Source organism: Perna viridis, chromosome 14 (genome assembly GCF_037379345.1).
Source record: "Perna viridis isolate PV_CMFRI_1.1 ecotype Kerala chromosome 14, ASM3737934v1, whole genome shotgun sequence".
In the NCBI taxonomy this organism is placed as follows: Eukaryota; Metazoa; Mollusca; class Bivalvia; order Mytilida; family Mytilidae; genus Perna; species Perna viridis.
In genome coordinates, this window is record NC_142458.1 from 13,299,425 (window position 1) to 13,319,313 (window position 19,889).

At 32.8% G+C, this 19,889-nt stretch overlaps 1 protein-coding gene across 3 annotated transcripts in view; it reads left to right on the forward strand.

Moving 5' to 3' along the window:
• LOC148598277 (uncharacterized) overlaps positions 1–19,889 on the forward strand; it is a 30,482-nt gene continuing 10,593 nt past the window's right edge. The window contains exons 1-2 of one of the 3 annotated variants that reach the window (XM_088561577.1): positions 1–248; positions 11,541–11,645. The gene's annotated coding sequence lies outside the window, so the exon portion shown is untranslated. Of the gene's footprint in view, positions 249–11,540; positions 11,646–14,215; positions 14,347–19,889 lie in introns of those variants that run through there. The other 2 variants (XM_088561575.1, XM_088561578.1) reach the window with 2 other exon arrangements.

Genomic DNA, 19,889 nt, shown 5'->3' on the forward strand with positions numbered 1-19,889 from the left:
TGAATCTGGTGGGTCAGGTATGCAGGGATATCAGTGGGATCATTATCTAATTGGATAATTTTGAATGTGCTGTAATTTCCAGTATTTTATTTTAAAGGACAGTTGCGTGGTTGTTAGTTGTAGGGAGTACGTTAAACTCATTATTGATGCTTGTGGCTGTATTTATAGGATTTTAAATTGATAACGTCAAGATTGCTTGATGAACTTAAAGAAGATATCTTTTTTTATCAGAAACTGTCTCGCAAAATGTAAGTTGATAAACCTATCGATATTATTATTTGTTTCCGTACATTACCCATACCAAACGTCTTTGATATTTAAATATTTACGAATTAATTTGGTTAAAACCGTTTAAACGGATTCGATTGTTTCATATTTGTAGAACAGTATTATTTTAAGGGATATTTTTAGGATTTACTCACGGGAACTAAAGCACAGATTCGTTATTGAAAAGGAAAACGTTCATAGATAAATTTCCTTCAGTAATGGGTTGTTGAATTATTTCTCCACTTGAGATGCTGAAATTGAATTTTCGTTATGAAAGCTTAGTGATCGTGTTATGATCCTAATTTTATTAAACAAAGTGCATAAACAGTTTACATCAAGAATATTACGAACATTTTTACCACTGGCTTGAATCGGAGAACTTTGTTTTTAAGCTAGATAAAATAAGTTCTAATCAAACGATCTAATCAAGTATTGCTCACGTTTAGCTAAAAAAAATGGATGATTATGTTTAAAAACGAAACTGTAAAACATTTGCCGCAATACACACAATAATAAATATGAATCAATACTAGAGTCGCAACCGATTAAATGCTTAGATTTCTTTACAGAAACCTTAAAATATAAAAGAAATAAATACAATACAGCATTTAAAACGTTTTAAAAACACGAAAGGTCAAGAATTAAATAAAATTTTGATGTAAAATAAAATTTCATAATTGAAGAAAAATAGTTTTAGGAAAAAGTTTGATAATTTACATCATAAGTAAACGTTCATTACAGTGCATTATCAATCGTAGGGGTAACTGCTCTTCAGCAGCATTAGAATCACATATATAGAAAGATGTCAACCCAAAAACCATTGTATACAAGAAGTACCCAAATCCTAAATTATTGAAATAAATAGTAAGCCAAATTCCTTACCGAGAGGTTCTACCTGACCATGCACTATACAAGTAATGAAACATCAGTGTTGAAGGTATTTTGAGATTTGCGATCCTGCAAATGTTGATGAATATAATAAATCTGATAAATTATGGTACAAGATTATTCTGACTACTGGGTTGACGGAGTATTCATACTCCTATCGCCCAGTTAACTGTTTATAATAGATATCAAAACAGACATATTTGTTCGTATAACTTTTCATCTGGAAAGACAAATTCGAAAAATCATGAAACACAAAAGTATATGTTGTCTATCGTTACTAGAAAATAAGCACGTGCGCATAACGTCTACGTTTTTTTTTTTTTTTTGTTTTTTTTTTGTTTTTTTTTTTTTTTTTGTAAAACTACGTGACAATTCGTACATGTAATGGTTTTACAAGTAGTTAGGATATGATGAAGCATAAACAAAGAGATGTTTCATAGAAAACTGGCTATTTGTTCGACTGCAAATAACTTGATTAAGAGTAAAGCCATATATTGTCATACCAATCATCAAACAAATAATGAAATAACTATGTATTGATGACTTTCATTGATATATGATAGTGTTCAGATGACTGTATAGTATGAGTTTCCTCGGGATGCAATAAACCATGAATTTATATTAAAGGTGATCATAGACGAACATAATTTATCTAGGGGGAATAACTGTGTTAAACATGCATGAGCTTAAAAAATTTCGAAATACGTATACACTTAACGCGTATTGGAAGAATATGAGATCTCATGTAGATTTGTGGTTGCCAGATTGCCTGTTGATGGGACTTTGTCTGTGAATTAGATGTCAAAGCTTTGATTAATATTTAGAACCCTGTGGGTTGTTCTCTATCATATTGGGAGGTGCTCCTTATTACATACGGTATTGTGATAGACCGTCAATAAATAATTTATTTTGATAGTCAGATATGAAAAAAAAATATAAATACAAATGGCAACGATTTCTGGTATAAACAGATTCGTATATTATCTCATATACTCTTTTGTGTTACATTTGTACAATGACGTTATCAACGATGAACGATTTTAAATGGTTATCGAACGATACTTACATTATAAAAAATGACTTAAATAGTAAACCACGCAATTTTGTACTTAAGTTCTTAAGCATTAGGGAACGTTCTTTAAGAGAGTTAATGTTTCTTACTTTATCATTTTGTTAAGAGATATGCATGTTTTCTTTTGCATGTTTTTCGTTCCTAGCACTAACCCACGATCCATATCAGCCGACAAGCACATCTCTTGGGCTTGATATGGAAGTCTCGTGTTGATACACAGACCATTATGGAAAATGCAATTTAATAATCTATCAATATTGATACAATTTTAAACTGATAAAATATAGAATTCGGGTGGGACCCCAATTTTTGTGTCGTCATTTAGTGATTTGTAGCATTTCATAGTCCCCATCTTTGCCTAATTTGTCAGTTATTCAACCTTTTCAGTTTCCTCTGCCAGTTTCATTTATATTTTGTTATCTGATCTCACGATTTATTACGTGAGATTATTGAATAAATAATCTTACTCGCAAAAGCTTCATCTCTCTAGATGCAAATAGAAATGTCTCCTACCCGGAAATACGAAGCAGGCATGTACAAACGTGGGTGTTTTGTAAACGTTAATGGTTTTAGTATGGGAATATAAATCTGCAGCAATATCAATTTTATTTTACTTAAAATTCATTGGCTGACAAAAATAATATTATTCGTTTTCAAACACTTGAGATTTTGGGAAATTTTTGCATTAAAACGTTAGTAATTTCCACTTAGGGAGGTAGACCTAAAGTAAGGGACACAATTCGTACAAATCATTGAAACGTTTGTATTAAGCATTGTACATCAATCTCATGTAAACATAAAAGTAACTTGGATTTATTTAATTCTGTTTCAAATAAAAGCTTGAAAGGCTTTGGTTAAGCCAGCACTCCACAGTATTGTAGAACTGCCTAATTTTGGTCTTGTAATCTGATGCTTTGTAACATTTATCACTTTAAAAATTGTCAAGCATCTGTAAATCTATAAATCTAGAAATAGCTCAAGCCAAGGCCTTCAGGAAATTTGCAAAAAAGTTCATAAAATCATGTTTAAAAATATCAAATTTCCCGCAAAACATCTTAAATATTTATTTCATCTCCAGAAACTGTTCAAACTTTTTCCTTCGTAAACCCTTTCCTCATATGGGCATCGCCGGTTAGATTTTGAGCTATTTCACTTTGTAATCCCCATATTAAATTTAGCATGGTAAAAAAATTGACTTACTTTCATTTTCACAATAACGTCAAATTGTCATTGAAAAAAAGCCCCTTCAACATTGAAAATATATAAAACATTGCAAAATACTTTTAAAAGTCTCCTTTTTCAGAAAATGTTTTATCAACAATAGATTCTTCATTTTTAATCACTATAGGAACCACCGGTTTCCATTTATGTCATTTTTCGTCCCTAGCAAAAAGTGCGAATCTAAACTAAACTGTGAAGTGCTGGGTAAATTGAATATGATTCAAACATATCACTTTTTAAGAGGTATGTCCTTACCCGAGGTCTACATACTTAATTGACCTTAAATTGTTAACGATGTTATCGCAAGCACCATTTGAGTAAGCATGCATCTTTATATCTCAACAAAAATGTCATGTTCCGGAAGTATAAAAAAGAGACTGTCTTTACGAAAAAAAATGACATCTTATTTAGCCAAACAGATTAAAATCTTTGATTAAAAATTACGTCTCAGTAAAAATAAATTAATCTATTCTGATGTCTTAAGATGTTTTTTTTTAATTCTAATTTAATGAAATGAATACGGTTTTAGGTGTTCGGGAAAAGTTCATTGTATGTACGTGTACCTTTCTCCGCTATTCAGTTCTGATGACTGTTCAGGAACCTTACCCGCCTCAGAAAAAATATAACTTTTCATCGTGTAGTTAATTAGAATAAATTCTCTTTTCTGAATCCGAGGTTATTATTTAGTGTAGCAGAAATGGCTGGGTAGTTCCGATTGATCATGGGTTATTTGAAAAGTATTCCCACATTCCAAGGAGAACTATTTTGCTCCTGATTATGGACATATCATGAAACACAAAAAAAAATTGCGCGAGCTTCTCATGAAGGTAAAATAAAATTTAAATATGGTGAAACTCACGGAGCTCGCTTTTATTGGCAAAGCCTACGCAAGATTAACTCATCTTACTATGTTTCTAACAGTGACTGATTGTTGATTCGAAATGACAAAAAGGTATAAACATGAAGACAATGTTTTTCATGTATATTTAATAGCATTTTGCTTTCAAATTCTTTTGTATATAACAAATTAGGTCGTGACAAAAGCTTTCGACAATGTTTTTATGTAGTATGTTTATACAAAGATCGAAATTTCTAGATTTTATTTCATATCTAATTTCATGACATCGTTATATGGTTCAAATAAAAGATACTGACCAATTTTTTTAGCAATTTGATTAGAATTAGCACATCATACAAGTTCTCCTACTTTCTTACACTACACGTTCTAATCTGACGTCAAGGAAAATACGTTCGGTAGTTTCGTACGTCAAGTAACGCACCATACAAATAATAATACGAAAGTAACATTTGTTCTTTACCAGATCTTCAATGTTCGTGACGTAATCAGACATCTTATTACAGTCAGATTGATCCATCAAATAGCAAGAAATATTTTATCAAAAAAATACAAAGATTATTTTCCTTGGATTGTTTTTTTTTTAAAGATGGATTAACAAAGGGTTTCAGGCACTCAAAGCAGATGTTTTGTGGCGTAATTTTTTAAGTATTCAGGTGTATGACGTCAGCAAAACAAAATGCATTAAATATCCTATGTAATTAATATTTACTTACATCTGGAATTTGACGATATTAACTATTTTGGTTGTTTATTTTAATGATGTTGCCATTATTCAAGTACCATTCTGTGCAAGAATTGGGCAATTGGTGGCACAACATTTACTCAATGTTGGCTTTTTTACCTCAGATATATTCAATTCGTCAAAAAAGCAACCTTAAAGCTAATTAAATTTGTGACGAAGACATTTTTTGACTGCTTATAGTCTGAAAAAGTGCGGACAAATTTTGCCGTCATTTTTTGGTAGTGCATTTCTACTATATTTGACCAATCAGGATCTTAAAAAAAGCAAAATTTATAACTACTTTGATGGTTATTTCCGAGATTATGGGCTATAGACACTTGGATAATGAAATAAAAGATATGCACTTTCTTCATCATGTTCATGTATTGCCTATTATTACACCAAGGTGTAAGTGTTTGTAAGTATCAGGCAAAATGGGAAAAATCAGAAACATGCATGTCAAAACCCCACCCATCTACCAATATAGTATCACTCAATGACACTTTCTCATTAGTAAAGACCATTATTTGATCTCTGAATTTGCTCAAATTTTTCAACAGAATATTAGAAAAATAAGGTTTTTGAGAGAGTTACCTGCCCTTGAAATGTTCATTTGAAGTTTCAATGAAATTATAACTCAATGCAGCAACATGATATGGAAAACATTGTCTTTTTCCTTGGTTCTGAAGGTGCAGATAGTCAAATTACAATATCAAAACGATGGGTTTTTTTTCTGTATAACATTTAATATAACACACTGCCGGATATTCTTACAGAGACTGACACTTAAAATATTCAGTATATGATCGAATAAACCTTATAGAAACCACTAGATTATAAACAAAACAATGCTTCCATGTTTCTTTGAAATTAGAATAATGGAATAAAACATTATTTGAATTCTTAAACCTAGGTTACATTTTGCGCAGTTTACATACTCTGATATTTGTTGCATAAAAGATGAGTGATCTAAAATTGAATACTACATTTTCAAATAGTTTAAATTTTTAAATAATTTTCTTTCTGTGAGGATATAAAGCACGAATTGATTTTTTAATTTGATCGATATTTTAGAATTACTAGAAATTGTTTCGATAATGTAAGTGCGGGAGATACGTATTAAATGTTCTTATGATCAATGAGTCATACAAATTTTTCAGAGTGCTAATTGGACTAGGATTACAGAAGTATATATTCATTGCAGCAATGCAAAAATATTTAAGGATTTTTTTTTTTACCAAGTTATGTGAAATAACTTACTTTGGGACAATTTACGCTGCATGAACCGCAAAGCCGTTTCTGGACAAGTGTAAATTGTCCCATACTTGTTTATGCGCACATAACTTGGTCAAAAAGTAAAAACAATCCTTAGAATTCAATTTCTAATCGATTTAAGTCAAAATTAAGATTCGTCCTTTCATCAAAGCCTTCATAAGTTTTATTATCTTTAAACAATCCTAATTTCGGGGATTTGATACATCGCATCTACCCAAAAGAACTTGGGATAAAGGATACTACAGACACTGTGAAGTCAGCCTCATACCTTGACCTACACTTAGAAATCGATGGTAAAGGAAAACTATTAACCAAACTTTACGACAAACGTAATGACTTTTCATTCAGAATTGTCAACTCAACTTTCCTTTCATCTGTGGCAACATCCCTGCGGCTCCTGCGTATGGAGTGTTCACATACGTTATACCAGAGCTTGCCGAAACTACGCAGACGTTTTGTATCGCGCTAGAAATAGGCTTCTGGAACATGGTTATGTTGCTACAAGATTGAAGTCATCACTACAGAAGTTTTATGGTCGTCATCATGAACTCGTGGATTGTTATGGTGTATCCATCAGCACCATGAAAACATGGAAAAAAAATTATTCAACGGGTCATAGATTTCCTTTCCTCGTTTGTCTACCCCGGACTTGACTTTTTAATGAGCAACTCGGCGGGTGTTTCTAGAAAAGCAGAGGACGGTTACCCTACCGGTGCACTTGGTCCATGCTCCCAGTTTTTAATGGAGTCCGAGTTGCTCATTTACTTTTGTTACTTTATGTTCTTTGTTGTGTATGTCTGTTTTCCATGTCTGGTCTTTGTCCCTGGATTACATTCTTTTGATTACCGCTATAATCTTGGTTCCCTTGATTACTCTTTGGAACTATTTGAATTGCGGAATCTGCACCGATCGACGTTCATGACGTCTCAGTTCCAAGCAAGTTTATGGAAAACATTCTATTCTGCCCAGAAAAGAAATAAACAACCAAATTAAATGATTATTATATATGAAACATTTTAAACCCTAATGTTTTCTTAAATTACATCAAATTTTCCTTTCAATAAAATTCTTACGCTGAATAAACAGCTGTTCTAAAGTATTTGATTCACGAATTCATTACAGTTTTTGCCTATCGCCTATTAAAAAACGAACTATAAATAAACAGATGTGCAATAGCACATGGCGCTCCAGGTTTTTTTTTTAATTTTATACAGAAAAAACAGCTGCGTTACTGCACATTTTACTGTCGGTCCCTGTTCTGCAAAAGTACTATTTATTCGTGGGTTCCAATTTTCGTGGTTTAGTGAAAACGTATTTCTTCGTAGATACCCGAATTAGTTGATTTGATAACTCAACCATACAAACGAATGGGAAATTTCCTTTTCGTTGGGAGCCAAATATCGTGGTGCACCAAACCCACGAAAACCACGAAAATTTGTTCCCCACGAAGAATAATATTTCAGAGTAACCTTTAACAATTTACCAAACCCACGAAAATTTGTTCCCCACGAAGAATAATACTTCAGAGTAACCTTTAACAAAAAGTGTGCCCTTCCATCAAGACAAAGCATACCTTGAGATATAACGTAAGACGTGTAACAAGAAGGCAATGCATAATACACTCGTCAAATAAAACACACAATTTGTGTCAATTTGAGATTTTTTTATGAAACCGGGACCTGTGTTTTCCAATTAATCAGGTCCAAAACCAAAGCTGTTCTCTTAATTCACTTAAGAATGAAATAGATGAAAAGAGTTGACGGAAGAATAAGAAACCATTTAGATAAAAAAAAAAATAGAGGGGCAAAATGATATCTAAAAATTTCAATAAAGTCAAAGTAAAACACCAGAAATGACATCGTCGGACACCCAAATCTGATGATAATGTGAAAATACAAAGCAGCGTGAGCAACCTTGGGTTCTCGATGATGCAGAAATGAAAACGGGAAAAGGGCTAAAACAGATGCTGAAGAGCATATTCATACTATATCAATTTATGATTAAAAGCAATTAATAAAATAATTATTTTTCACGACAAAAAGAAGTTACTTTCATACTGATTGAATGTTGTGTAATTCTGTGCTATATTCTGGCATGCTGAGCCTGTCTTAAATACATATTTATCACGGCTAGCAGTATAGAAATATTACTTAGCATTTAGCATTCGATTTTTCCATCATTGGTTTTACATTAGAGGGCGTGAATCAAATTATGACAGCATTTATTGTTTTCATAAGATGATACCATTAAGAAGCTTGAAATATTCTTGATTTAGTTGCTTCTTCATGCGTCACCAAAGTAAAGTGAAACCTGTCTAAACCATATCCTGAATATTCCGAAAACCTGTCTAAACCGTACACTGAATATTCCGAACACCTCTCTTAATCATATCCTGAATATTCCGAAAACTTGTCTTAACATTACTCTGAATATTCCGAAAATCTGTTTAACAACACTTTTTAACGTTTAATGTATTTTAAACCTTAGCAAACTGAACACATGTCTAAACCGAACAAGCTTTAAATGTTTAACAAGGGTGTGATTTAGGCAGGTTTCAATTTATTTGTTTTACGTCTAAAAGGGGGACTCTAAGAAATTGACGTGCATTTAATTTCATTGTACGATAATTAAGTCATCCATTTGGTTTTCCAGTATTGTCTTGGTTCAACGATTTCCAATTGTTTAGTCCTCTGGTTCCTTCTTTTCATATTCGATTTTGATTCGCCTAATTTTATTCAGTTATATAAGTTCATCTTGTATACATTTTTTATTTAGATCTATCTATGGATGTTGTTATAGTAGTGCAGATTAGAGTTAACTCCTAGAATTACGTGTAACATATACCAATTTAATTTGTAATATTATTACGTGGCATATTTGTATTGAATAATATCGTAATGACGATTCCTTGTTAATAAATACATTACTTAATTTTTTTAATCCAACATTTCTGCAAGATATTCATTACTACTACTTTAAAAAAAAAAATCGCATATTTTAAATGACAGCTATGGAATTTTATTAGATTGTATTAATAAATTTATGACAGATTTGATTGTAATGACTAGAAAACCCGTAGTAGTTGTCATTCACGTTACGGGAAATGAAATCAGATGCTTGAGATCAATCGCATATTAAGCACATCCTGTTTTTAGAGTACAAATACAGAGACATTATTCTGATAAGAAAGCATACAGTGAATGAACAATGTTTTTTCTACATTCCATCAAAAAAGAACAAGCGAGCTACAATTTGGGGTTAGATGAAAATTGATGGAGATGAAAAGAGCAGGATACAAATAGTCGCGACATCAAACGGCATGGCAAGCTGTAAAGAAAAAATTTTAAAAAAGATGGATTTTTTATTGCCCTAATATTTGTATTGTTTATATTTATATTGGACGTATATTTTCTCGAAATAGAACGACAGGATAGCAAAGTATCTTATCCAATCACACCCCAATTTAACTCAAATTGATTCTCTTAGTATATCGTATTTCAACTGCGGAACAGTCCTTGTACATGCCTAATATATATATCCGTCGCGAGCAAAAATGTTTTGTTCTTACCTAAGCTTTACCTTTTGGGAGTATATGTCATGTATGATCATTGATTGTTCCACTGTTTAGGCAAAAGACTCACTAGCTTTCACTTACATGTACCAATTAGAAACATGCGTTACACAATTATATAAATGACAAATGTGTAACAATAACGATGTGTTATACTGATGTACTATGAACACCTGTCAGATCGTTTCTGTCAAACTTCATTTTTTCGGATCAGTTGCAGCAACGCTTTCATTGTTTTTTACAAATTCAATGCGTGACAATATTATCGAATATTATCTTGCATTATAGCGACTAAACTTGAAGCCTGTGTTAACCATTACATCGTAGAATTAGAGCACAATTATTTAGGGCAGAATTCTACATGGAAATATATTTACATTGCTCAAAATACACAGGTAGAATGACCTTCTATATCAATATGCATTAGAACCCACGGCATTGATGATGTTTCATCTTATTATATTTTACAAAACGTCTGATTGGTTGGTTATCTTATGACAAATCAAGTTTTTTTTATTACCTGGCTTGGTACTCTGACGTCATTAACGTCGATTTTTTCCACAGTCCACAGATTAAGCTGTTTATAAAACTGCTTGATTAGAAACGTTCCTTCATGAATTCACTACCTGTATTATTATGTTAAATCGACTGAGTTTTGAGTGTTATATAAAAATAATTAATATGAGTATATAATCTAAATGCTTGTAAAAGAATTAGCTGAACTATACTATCTTCTTTCTCATCTTTATTAATCTAATATAATTTGTTGGAAAATTATTTCACAAGTGTAGAATATCGTTTATAATATGGAACAAATTACGTGCTATTTCAAATAATTCGTCACCGACTATAATTTTTGAATTATCTAATAATCCATGAGTTATAATGTAAGCAATTTTTTTTTTAATGTTTCATTTGTGTTTTCGTTTTCTGTATTTTGTTTGTTTTGTGTTGTATTGTCTGTTTTTGTTTATTGGTTGACTTCTTTATTTGTTAACTTGCGTGTTTTGTTTTTTTTTTATTTTGTTTTCATGTTTATTGTTGTTATTGTTGTCTTCGTTTATTTTTCTTGTTGCATTTGTTATTTTTTAATTATGTGAAAAAAAACATGCAATTATACTATGATAAATACTAATAATACTAAGAGTTTGAGTTTATGTTCTAGACAGAAATGTGGTAACTTATCTTCAAATTTAGAAACTAAAATAAATATTGATGTTATTAAAAATGCCCATTCACAAAAAATGCTTACAGTAGACATTGATTAGAAATGAATAAGCAAGTAGTCACAACTTGTAAAAATGATTCCTAAAAAATTAACTTTTAAACAAACAAAGATGTACTTACCAACTCATTTGAGAATGTTATTTTATACATTTTATATATTATCTTAAATACTAAAATATTGCAGTACAGTTTAGGAGTGTGTATCCATCTGCATCATGAAAACTGATTTGTTTCCTCTTTCGTCTGCCCCGGACTTGACTTTTTATGAGTAACTCGGCGGGTGTTTCTAGAAAAGGAGAGGACTCTTACCCTACCAGTGCACCTGGTACATGCTCCCAGTTTTTAGTGGAGTCCGAGTTACGTTTGTCATTGAAACTTTACATACGCAATATACAAAGCGACTGTCACATGCCCAATGCCTTCGTTTTTATTTTATTAGATAAGAGAAATACTGGAGCACGTATCGTCGCCTTACATTGGTCGCACATGCTCATTAATGGAGGAATGTCAAGTCTACTACCGTAGCAGATGTTCTCATATTCATGTAAATTTTGTTATACATTACTGATACCAAGTTAACACGTTTTCGACAATAACTGTTCTTTCTCTAGGTGATATACAGGGACAATTGATAAATCGTGTGGTCTTGTTGCAATAGAGCAGAATCAATCATCCAGAAGCAAAACAAGTGAAGATTAATCCGTTTTGTTGATGATCCCTTTCAGCAACACTGCCATTCCGACATTGATTTGTTAATTAGAATTGTTGGCCAACGACCACCCAATTTATCAAATGTCGTTATATATCAACCGGAATAAGACTGATTGTGTTGATGTTTATAAGGCAGGAGAAATTGCAATAGCGATTGTCAGGAAGGAAGAGAATTCTGAAAAGTCGCTTTAGCAAACGTACAGATAAGATCAGTTCTAACCTCTCAGTGGAGCTCTAGGACAGTTCTAGAAATGTCATAGAACAGTTCTATAGCCAGCTTTTCTAGCTGTTCTAGCGGAGCCGACTCTAAGAGAATAATTCTACTAGTAGAGCCGGCTCTACTGCTAGAACGATCAGATGAGCTGGCTCTAGAATTGTTCTAGAACTGTTCATATATGTTCACGGTTGCTGATTTTTTAGATACTCGATCAAATGATCATTATAATAGGCGTACATAACTTTTCTCCGTTTTAAAATGCATGTAGTGTTTAATTGCAGAAACTGATTTTTGCTATCATTGATGTGTGCATTTTGACATTCAAAAATATCAAAAACTCATTTTTTTCACAGCACATAATGACATAGGATGCACTAAGATTTCAAGGACGAGTACAAATGGTAAAGCTTGGTCGAAGTTTTTACCTGGAACTTGCTTAGGATATTCCCCCAATCTTTGTTACATTATTAACCAAAATTTAGGATAATAATGACTATGGCAATAATAAATCATGGTAATCATATGAATTAAAATCACTTGGCATAGAAACAATGGTATTTAAACGCTAAATATTAAAAAAAACATTATTTCTGATGAAAAATGGTGACAAGAAGTGTTCAAAAAGTCTTTTAAAAAAATCAGAATTAATTTGCGATTAATGACGTAACAAAAGAATATAATCTTAGCATAACAGCAAGACAGGGAATTAAATAGACACAAACAACAAAGAACAAGAAATGAATAAAATTACATGTACAAAGAATTAAAAGTAAATGAGCAACCTGGATACGACAAAATAACTGTGAGCATTCAAAACCGAACTCTTACGCCTCTGATGTCTGTCCCACTTTTACCGCTTTTCCGGATTAATGGTCCCAGAACATAACTTACAATGTAGATATTTTTAAAGTAAATAATATACATATGTATATTGCCGGAAAATATATAATTTAATTCGTTTGGCTAGATCCTTCAATCTCAGTTTCCGCTATATAGATGACGTATTATCTTTAAACAATCCTAATTTCGGGGATTTGATACATCGCATCTACCCAAAAGAACTTGAGATAAAGGATACTACAGACACTGTGAAGTCAGCCTCATATCTTGACATACACTTAGACATCGATGGTAAAGGAAAACTATTGACCAAACTTTACGACAAACGTGATGACTTTTCATTCAGAATTGTCAACTTTCTTATCATCTGTGGCAACATTCCTTCGGCTCCTGCGTATGGAGTGTTCATATCACAACTCATACGTTATGCCAGAGCTTGCCGAAACTACGCAGGCGTTTTGTATCGCGCTAGAAATAGGCTTCTGGAACAGGGTTATGTTGCTACAAGATTGAAGTCATCACTACAGACGTTTTATGGTCGCCATCATGAACTCTTCGATCGTTATGGTGTATCCATCAGCACCATGAAAACTGATTTATTCAACGGGTCATAGTTTTCCTTTCCTCGTTTGTCTACACCGGATTTGACTTATTATGAGCAACTCGGCATGTGTTTACCCTACCGGTGCACCTGGTCCATGCTACCAGTTTTTAGTGGAGTCCGAGTTGTTGTGTATGTCTGTTTTCCATGTCTGGTCTTTGTCCCTGGATTACATTCTTTTGATTACCGCTATAACCTTGGTTCCCTTGATTACTCTTTGACGAGCTTTAAGAACAGTCAGGTCGCAAGGGTTCCCTGAGTTAATCTGGCTATTTAGAAGCGAGTGCAAATTAATATATTGATATTTTCGGCGAAGTTCGTGTATTGTTTGTATACTGCAATTACATTTTGTACATAAAACATGCGAAATTTGTCCAAAATAGTTCATTTTTTCAGCAATTTTGGAGCGCGGCGGGCGTCGAGGGCACCTTTAAATATGTTATCTGTTTCCCTTTTTTAACTGAGAAGGTAACCAGGAGACGATATTATGAAGTGGAGGAATAAATCTTTGTGTTATTCGATACCCTTTATTTGTATATAAGAAAGCTTAGTTGTAGGATAAAAGGATATAATTGTTGAAAATTTAAAAAAACATAGACAAAATACATTTAAAGGCTACAGATTCAGGTGTTCCAAGTAGTTATGCATTTCATCGCATAACGTTCTTAACCTAGTTACCGAGTCAGACATTGCCGGAAGTCAATCGATCTATCTATTCTATAATCTTATAACATAACATATCAGACATTGTTTAACAAATAGGAAGGACTAAATGCCAACGCAACATTATGCCTACTTGCTTTTTGGAATTTTAAATAACTGATGCATGGTGTGGAAGGCTACAATACCAGTTCTAAATTAGTGCTAACATGACAGGTTGGTGTTTTTATTTGTTTGCTTGTTTTATGTTTTGTTTTGTTTGTTTTTGTTCTAGTTAAATTTGATTTTTGGTGTTTTTTTTTTTTTGCATGCATGTTTGTTTGTGTGTTTTGTTCTGCTTTATGATGTTTTTTTTTTTGTTTTTTTTCATTTTTTTGTTGTTTTTTTTTTTGTTTTTTTGTTTGTTTGTTTGTTTGAGTTTTTGTTTTTTTGTTGTTTTTTTTTTTTTTTGGGGGGGGGGGGTTTAGTGAGCATATATATTATCAAATTTTAGTACCGCAAAAAAATTAATGATTGTATAACATTGATACAAGATCAAAGTAATGTCATAAGCAAAAAAGAAGTTTTTTTTAGTTAACTACTGAAGCAAGGTTTTACAGTCATAACAACGACTAATGAAAACCGTTGTAAGTTGCATCAGTTACTCAAGAACAAAAATAGTTGCTTTGTGCAAAACAAACTTAAGTTGAAAATTAATTGAAAAGAAGTTTGCAATTGGCGGAAAATTTGTATCGTTATAAAGACATTAATAAAAGTTAATGTTAGTTTCACATACAAATCACTAATGATGTAAACCATTAATTATTCAATATTAAGTGTCCGTTGACAATGCTTCTTACATTTATTGATCAACACTTTGAAACGTGACAATCTTGAACAAAACTATGTTTCTAAAATATGTCAAAAGTTTTGTTATTGGCTGCTTTCTTAAATACCAATCCATATAAAATTCAGACACGGCGATGGTAGAGGTGATTAATGGGATAGAAATCCCACCAATCTACATATGCTATATTGTATGTAACAATAGTTTACTCTGTATTTGAGGAAACTGAAATAAAAAACGAAACATCTTGCAAAGAGTTGATATTGTTAAATACACATTTTTTTAAAAATAAACAAAAATCCATAATTTTTTTTTATCTCAAACGTGCTTCGACTTAATGGCAAACTCAGACCCAGTCTGGCTATGTGGTCTGTAACTGTTTCTGAATAAAATTAAAAGTGAGTTTAATGGGTTTTTGACATAATCTTCTACTGCCTGACTTTTTAAAGACCGTTACTTAAATACAATCAATACATGTGTAGTACCACAAAAGGGGACTCTAATAAAACGAGGATGGCTTTACTCACATTATTTAGATTATCTGTAAAAATAGTACTTCAGCAATGCTAGGGATTGTCTGCCAAGCTATTTTCTGATTTGGTGCCATCCTAAACGCTGGCATCTGACATGTTGAAAGCCACCGCAAATGTGAATTAGCTAAACATGTGTTTTAAAATATTTACATTAAAGAAGTTTAACCTACCGGAAATCGAGCGATAAAAATCCTAAATATTTGTTAAATACCTAGAAACATTTGTAATGAAGACAATTGTCAAAATGACCAGCCATTTTGAATTAGGTCACTAATTTTACGGAATACAATATATTTTTGACAAAACGTACTTAAAGTTGATAAAGGCAATTCGTTGGTAATTTTGAATTTTAAAATCCGTAATTTTATCAACCGCAATTACACACTCAAAATGATAAAAACCAAAATATGAAGTTCATTTTAACTGCTTTTACAAAGGATTTCCAGGGTTGCTGGATTTTCTCATCAGGTAGGTCATTTGTTTTTCTTCAGCTTAGTCACATTCTCAAGTGTTATGATAAAGAAACTGTATAAAACGTTTTAAATGGTAAATAGTCTACTGTAATTCTTCCGATTTCAAAGAAAGTCGGAACGAGCGTAATGCAATATGGTACTCGGAATTCCAACCTCTTACATTGTATGAGTATAACAATAGATAAAGTGTGTAAATCATCCAGCATAATACAATAAATGTTTATGACATCAAAAGAGCCGTTCTTTTTAGGGAGACAATTTGTCATGAAGTGTAGACCATGGAGTGGCCATTGGCTTGATTTTTTTTTCTCAATTTAATATAATTAGAAAGATGATTTAATTTTGCATTTAAAAAATACTAGTTATTTGTATTTCAGATTTTTTTTCCAAAAAACTTTGAAAAGTGGTGGGGAAGGGTCAAAATTTAGCAACTTTCGAATTGTTTATAAAAACGCCATTGAAATATGGCAAATAAATGTCGCATGACCCTAAGTAGTAAGTTTTGAAAATTGCAAAAGATACATTAAAGAGTAATGTAGAAAACTTCTAAAGGCATGTTCACAATAACGGGGCATAACTTTTTAAAAAAATGGTACATTAAAAACAATGTTTTTTGTTCTTCTTTGCTTGTTTGTTTGTTTGTTTTTGTTTTTGTTTTTGTTTTTTTTTTTCTTTACTGAATTTATTCATTTAACGCTAATTCATAAACGCTGTTGCAAATACTCATTACAATTCACCAGGCGGTTTACTGAGTACACTACTAATTTACATAAGGAGACAGGGTTAAGTACAGGGTGTAGCAGATGTGTTAAAGCTTTAAAATGGGGATATACCCTGAAGACAGGAGATTGATGAAGTATATTTGCTTTCTGCTGTTCCAGATTATAAGAATCGTAATGAGTTCCATGCTCTCATGCGCTTAGTTATTAAAGAGGGAATATACATCGATATTCAATTAATAAACATACTGAGCTCATGTTTCTTTACAAATAAATCAGACAAATAGAACATACTTTACAAAACCTTATAAACTTTCATTGATCCGCTTTTAGTGAAAAACATAGCTTTGGAGTACATTTTAGGCCGTTCAAAGATAACTTATTGATTTCCGGTTCTTAGTCGTCTCTTTCGCACTTTCTCTTTGCCCATTTTATCGCCATTTCAAAAAAGCACCTCCAGAAAATAAAAAGAGAAAAAAATTACCATATATTTTTCGTTTCTGGCTACGAAAAATGTTAATTCACCCTCATTACATTTAGCTTAGTTAAAAGGTTAAAAACAAATGTCTACGTCGTTGTTATTCATGAAAACCTACCTGAAAACCAAGAAATCAGACTTAAATTAAATAATAATGGGCATGATAAACATATGATACATGAACACAAGTCGCGCACAAGTGAGGTTGCTAAAATATTTAAAAATACAACTTTATGTTTGAACTAGTTCTACAACAACAGCGATGCATAGACAAAATATATTCAATGTACATACAAAAACAAGCCCTTGACACTTTACAAGTTCGCGGAAGGAGCTAAATGGTTGATTGATTGTTGGGGTTTAACGCCCGAGCAGCAATATTTCAGCTATATTCAGGCGATGAACATGAAATGGATGATAAAATGAACATGAATGATGATGGAAGGATAATAGGGTCGACAAATGTTGATTGCCACTAGAACAAGGGGGGATGGGTAGGGTCGGGCAATTTAGCCTTCAGTGGCAAAGGTTCCTACTCCTATCGAATACCACAGAAGTGTTCTTTAACGTGCGAGGAACATGGCATTTTTCCCAACTCGGTGCACCACTATGGTTTGCGGTCAGGTTTTCCGTATTATAGCCTGACAACACCAGCATGTAACACGCCAGGGGTACCCCATTCCACCACCTGGGGCACACATCCCAGTTGCTCTGTTGGCAAACCGCCTAGCCCCCGGCTATGTTCCTGAGCACTATATAGTCGCCTTTTACGACAAGCTTAGCGCTGCTGCAGGCCTATTCTTTTGACACCCGGACCTGCACGGGGCGAGAGCTAAATGGTAAACATTTTAAAATGGTCTGATATACTAAGTACTCTGGAGCTCGCGTCAGATGCTGAGCCCACATAGCCGTTTCTGCGCCAGGTGAGTTCCCGTTTTTTGGGATAGTCAGGTCACAAGTGGATTACGTGACCACGGACCATAGTAGATCAATGTGTGTGTTATGAATGCCACGTTTCCTGCATGTTACATGTAAAGATCCATCAGTAGTTCTCTTTCAGAGTTCGCGCCTTGTGGGCGCTACAGGTGACAAAATTAGACGCCCCTATACCTATTTCTCATAATGTTAAGTTGGCAGTCACAAATTTTATTTTCCATGTTACCTATTCCTTTATAAGTTCATTTTACACAGTGAAACCTACTTAAGGTGGTAGATCTAGGGTAAGGGACACAACTCTTACAAATTATTGGAACGTTTATATTCAGCACTTTACATCAATCTTATGTATTCGTCAAAGTAACTTGGACTGATTTCATTCTGTTTCAAGGGAAAGCTTGATAGGCTTTAGTGTAATTGGATGTTATGCAAATATATAACTGATTTCAAGAGTTATGACCCTTACCCTAGGTCTTCCTCCTTAAACCGAACCCTTGTCAAACCGTTAGATAATTTAATCAAGACACTACTGAAAGCCTTTAATTTCACTTTTAATACATTCGGAAGCTGTGTAAACCAAACACCAGGATTTATCGAACAAAATTATCAGTCCGAAAGGGTTTGGTTAAGGTTGGTTTTACTGTATTTCTTATTGATTATCATTCGTTTTTCTCATCCTGATTAAGAATGGAATATTTTGCGGCTAGATGTCAAACAGACAACAATCAATCAATCTATACATACGACCAGTTAAAACAAATAATGTTTCATTCAAGCACGTTATCTGAGCACTAGTATTCGATCCAGAGTTTTCTCTTCGTGTTGAATATACTAGTACGCAACAACACTGCGCGTTACAAATAAAATGTTCATGTCACATTGTTTATGTAATTCAAAAACATAATATAGGTCAATCAAGCAATAAAGCCATCGAGGCAAACAAAATAATGAATTAAAGGATAATTAATCAATTATCTCATCTCATCAATTTTTTTAATTTTTTTTTTTTTTTTTTTTTTGTGTGTGTCCGAAGCAAATCAGATAATTTCCTTCTGCAGGTTTTGTCCCCCCCCCTTTTTCACTCACCCTGCAATGTGAGAATGGGACTGAAAAGCAGTGTTCTGCGTACATCAGTCCCACAGGTACATGTACATTGCAGGCGCACTTCCTTCCAGAGGGACTATTCTATTTTGTTAAAATTTTGAAGGGTGTTTGGTGCCACATGAATTATATTAATTTAAACTTAGATCGATGTTAACTGGTTTTATAGCACTTACCTATTTATGTATACTGATAAGACGCAATTCCTCTCAGATCAGTGATAATTTTGAATGGTAATACATCATGTCGCATCGCAATTTGTAAAAAGTTTTGCGAGAGCTATCTGACATTCAAATTAAGCTAACAGAAACTTGCACTTTTTGAAGACCTTTCATTGATCTCTGAAAGTATTTACTATTTGCATTTGTTGTGTTTCAACACATTCGTCCTTTTTTAATTGGACGTTTTGGTAACCTCGGTCTATTTATTCAAGCTTTTAAAATTATTTCTCCTTCCGGACTACCTTACTTTTTATACCTTGGTATATTTTTCCCGCGGATTAAAAGACACGATCTATCTGAAATTGCCAACCCACGAGAATACTTAAGTTTTCAATTCGAGATGATCGGGGAGAACTAGTTTACACAAAAGTTTCTGATATTAATGCTATTTTCTTTTTTTTTCAAATTACCAAAGTGCCCCCCATAAAAACTTGAATCAGTTGTATATCAGGCGCAAATTCATAAGGGGCGG